We start from the raw sequence: 5,002 nt of genomic DNA, 5'->3' as shown, positions 1-5,002 counted from the left end.
AGATGCGTTTAGTGTTGGAGTGTATATAAGCGCTATATAAAGGCAGTACTACAGCACCGCGCGTCGTTTTGAGGGAAAAACACGTTAAGACGGGCCAAACAAATTCCTTTGTCTAAAGTGAAACAGGGAATTCGTAGACTGCACTAAGACGAGGAATGCTTACTCGACGGCTAGCAACTATTGTGTATAAGTGACCTCCGTGTGTTTGCTCAAGAACTCGATCGTCCGCGCAACAACTGCGGTCCTGCTCAACCAGAAGCATTGAGACGAGTCTGATATTTGCACGTGTAATTTGCATCAGAAGTGTTGTCCTCCCTTATAGTATTCGAATGAAAGTATAGAAATTGGGATTGGGGGTGTAGCGCAGATCAGGACGCTGAGATGCTGACAAGGCGAACAGCGGCAGCGCGGTTTCGTGCTGGATCCATTTTTTTGCTCCTTTGTACACCTTTTGCACGTGTATATATTTCTTTTTTTTCTGTTGGAGAGAGGGCCTACATTCAGATTGTTCACATTGTGTTACGTCAATTACAACCGCAAACATCTAGTCGGTTGCAGTGAAAGAAGCTCACTATTGACATCTCACTCAGCTTCCTGCTTTTCTTCCTCTTTCTTTTACAAAGGCATGGGTGGACAACATTGATGTTCTTGAAGGATGAACCAGGACAGTTCGTGCGCTAAATATCGCGACAGTCTTGCTTCACGTGTCGAAAATGTCTCGTACCGACTAAGCGTGGACAAAACAAGTCCGAATCACGCGCACTGTGCCCCCGGGAATGATGCTGAAAACAAATCGAGGAGCGTCGTAAACTGCTTGGAGGCACCAAACGTATACGTCGAATGCATGGTACGAAAGAATTAACAGCACACTTCCTGGGCCGTCAAGGGCCGTTGCTGCCATCCACAGAGATAGCGACGACATTCTCATTCCAGACCGCAGTGTTACTGTTAGAAGAAAGCCGTACTGATGAAGCCGTTGGCTTTCCAATGTTTTTTTCGCTCCCTTTCTCTAGAACACCGTAATTTCTATTCTCCGTGTATTCTGGCGCGTTTGTTTTACGGTTTATCTATGGATATTGTAGCAAGCTAGCCTATAACGGCCCAACTGGGAGCTCAAACAGGAAGGGCGACTCTGCGGAGCCCCCGAAACAAATTTCTGGCCGTGGGTCAGAAATGACATGATGGCTGAGTTCAGAAGTGCCAGCGGCTCTGCTCTGGGTCTATCCCGATTGTCGCCCAGAGCGCAACTCGCGAGTCGTAACAATCTGCCAGTGGGGTGGGCCGACTGAGGAAGTAAATATTTAGAAGAAGGTCTTGTCTATTGGGCACCCGTACATGCTACTGAGCACGCTACGTGCTTGAACTGTTCCCTGCAGAGCCGGTAACTGTTATTGTTAATATTATTATTTTTGGTGTACAGGTTGGAATCGGGTTCGGGCACCTTAAAGGAATATTGGTTCGGGTTCGGATTCCAGGTTACGTTCGGGCTACATGTCCTGTCAGTGCACGGTTTTTAGTTTGGGTTCCATTGGACACCCAGGATTGGGCACGTCACAGTGACGTAGCCAGATATCTAACTCGGGGGCGGGGAGGCGGGTAGGGCGGGCACTTGACTTGGGGAGAGGGTGGCAAGCGGGTGTTGTCGCACGTCGTAGTCCAGGTATTCCAGTACGTAAAAAAAGAATTTGGGATGGGAGGGGGGGGGGGAGACTTAAGCCAGAGTTTTAAGCGTGCGGCTAAGTAGCTAAACAAGCCCCCAGCCGCCCTCTTCTCGACCAAATGCAAGGTGCCCTTGCAGCGATACCACTAAACGGGTGGTCTGCTCTTGCCCGCTAATGCGTCCAGAGCCCATAGACGAGTTCCAGGAGCGGCTGATCTTGTCCGTGGCCCTGTTCACGGCCGTGGCTCTGATCGGCGCCACTGTGATGGGAGTGGTGCAGCTGCTGAAGCTCGAAGTGCGGCGGCCGGGTGGTCACACGCTGCCGCAGCAGGCGAACGGCACGACGGATGCGTCCGACTGGAGCATGGTGGCTGGCAAGTTTGAGGCCATCTTTCACTTAATATTGATGTGACTTATTTTTATTTGGTTTATTTCCTTGTAGGGTCTGGCATTACGGATACGAGTGGCTGGTGTTAAGGAAACAACAGCAGCGTATTTAACCGCGCAGTAGCGTTAGAACAAGTCGTTAACGAGGGCTTTCTCGAATTCGTTGGTCAATGACCAATCGAAACAATGGAGAGGGGAAGGTGGTTCCAGTCGGCGCTTGTCGTGGGAATGGAAGAATTGAAACGAAGGTCAGTGCGGCAGCATGGCACGTCAGCCTCAAACTGACGATCGTTGCTGGAAGAAATGTACAATGGTGGCAACAAAGAAGCGTCGCTTAACGTTGTCATCATTATCATCATCATCATCATCATCATCATCATCATCATCATCATCATCATCATCATCATCATCAGCCTGGTTACGCCCACTGCAGGGCAAAGGCCTCTCCCATACTTCTCCAACAACCCCGGTCATGTACTAATTGTGGCCATGCCGTCCCTGCAAACTTCTTAATCTCATCCGCCCACCTAACTTTCTGCCGCCCCCTGCTACGCTTCCCTTCCCTTGGGATCCAGTCCGTAACCCTTAATGACCATCGGTTATCTTCCCTCCTCATTACATGTCCTGCCCATGCCCATTTCTTTTTCTTGATTTCAACTAAGATGTCATTAACTCGCGTTTGTTCCCTCACCCAATCTGCTCTTTTCTTATCCCTTAACGTTACACCTATCATTCTTCTTTCCATAGCTCATTGTGTCGTCCTCAATTTGAGTAGAACCCTTTTCGTAAGCCTCCAGGTTTCTGCCCCGTAGGTGAGTACTGCCCCGTAGGTGAGACACAGCAATAGCTTAACGTTGTAATGACGAATTTTATGCAATAGAGAGAGATACGGAAAAACCTTATGCTATGTGACAGGTTTGGCGCATCAACATTGGACTGGAATCAAGATTTGAAATCGCACTTACTGGTCGCGAGTAGTCAGATAAAACGAATGCGGCGAATAGTGGTCGCTGATCCGGATGTGCAGCAACAACTGCTGCTCCATTGGAAAGTGCTAGGCCGTGCTAGGCCTTCAAGATGCCTACAAGAATTGATAGCGGGAAATTTGGCGCTACAGTCCGCGTACCCCAGTTAGTATGGATGTTGAGACGGTGCAGGAATTTTGGGAAAGTAAATGAATTCGCCAAAATTTCTGCCTTCCGGCTTGGAGTGGGCCATTCTGATGGAGGCGGAATGCAAGAACGCTCATGTACCTTTCGCTGGGTGTACGTTAAAAAACCACAGGTGGTCAGACTCAATCGCCAGGCGCGCCACTATGGTGTGCATCATAGCAAGATCGCAATTCCGGCACATAAAGCTCCACAATTAATATTGCTTTCTACAGCGAAGCTGTTAAGGGCTGCTTTCCCCGCTTTCGTGTCCGCATGTGGAAAAAAAATCCCGAGGATAGTGTGCAATGCTGGGTCGACCTGCGGCGGAGGTCACCCAGGCGTTAAGAACTCCCCGTACGTGGGTGACCCAGAACATAGTACTACTAATACTGGGCCGATCCGCGGCGGAGGTGAAGCAGGCGTTAAGCACTCCCCACACATGGGCCGCTCCCGAAGATAGTGCAATGCCGATCCGAACCTTGGCGGTGGTGAAGGTCGCCATTAAAGGGCTCACATACACAGCTTTGCTGGTCATCATTCTTCACAGAGTAGAAGGGCACTGAGTTTTTTCTCTTTGTCTCTGAACGACCTCTTGGATTTTAGGTCAACCTTCCCGAAGCGAATTTTACGTCTTGAATTTGTGTAAGCTAATGATTGGTCCCCTTGAGCCTCGCGTCTTATCAGTTAGGTTTGTGTAGCCTTTAAAAAAAATAGTTGCAGACTCGAAGCATTGAAATGGCATGTTGCTGCACAAGTTCTTTTATTGGCTCCAGTATACTGATGCTAAATATGCATGGTACGTAGACACACAACAATCAGTAAGCTGTGCCCACAAAGCGCTTTATTTATTTATTTATTTATTTATTTATTTATTTATTTATTTATTTATCTATTTATAAATACTGCGATCTTAAACAAGAACTTAGCAGCGTGGTACACGAGTAAGCGTACTGAACAAAATAAATCAAAAAATGGGGAACTGCACTAAAAAAATTCTGCACACAAGCGCTTCACACAAGCGCAAAAAACAGGCTCAAGACAAGCGCTTCAACGTTACTTCAGCGATTTTTCCAATCATACAGTCAAACTGTACTATCACTAACAATCTCAGCAAGTGCAAAAATGATAATGAGTTCTCTGTTACATTTTTGGTGGCCAGCTTATTCCAATTTTCTATAGTTATAGGAAGAAAGGAATACTTGAAGCAGTTGTCACGTGTTATAAATGGAGCTGCAGTTAGTCAGTGTCGCTGTATGGTAGCGTAACCTGTTGTATAGGTGATAATGTGAGACGGGTCGATGTTGTAGTGACTATTTATTACTTGGAAAAAGAAGTTTAATCGACATACACGATTTCTATCACTTTAGAAGGCAAGCCGCTCCTAGATAAAGGGTTAGTACTAGAACTACGCCCATATGTATTGTAGATGAATCGAAGTGCATTTTTCTGTAAACTTTCTAGCTTTCCAATATCGCTTTTACTGAACGGGGTCCCATATAGCTACACAATATTCTAAAACGGGACGGAGGAGTGTTTTGTATGCCAATAGACGTACTTTTGGTGTGGAGGATTTTAATACGTGTCTTAGAAAAAACAACTTGCAGCGACAGTTTGCAATTACTGTGTCAAGGTACTTTGACCAGGAAAGATCCTTTGTTATGTGCATGCCAAGGTAATTATACGGCGTTCCCTCTGACAAAAAAAAAAAAACAAAAACGTTTTCTGTGCCATAGCGATATAGCGGTGGCTTCTTTTTTAAGGTTATCCGCATACATACTGTCTTTTCAATATTAATGCACATTTG

The sequence above is a fragment of the Dermacentor variabilis genome, chromosome 11, assembly GCF_050947875.1.
Source record: "Dermacentor variabilis isolate Ectoservices chromosome 11, ASM5094787v1, whole genome shotgun sequence".
NCBI classification, from domain to species: Eukaryota; Metazoa; Arthropoda; class Arachnida; order Ixodida; family Ixodidae; genus Dermacentor; species Dermacentor variabilis.
Note: the sequence above shows the minus strand (reverse complement) of the source record.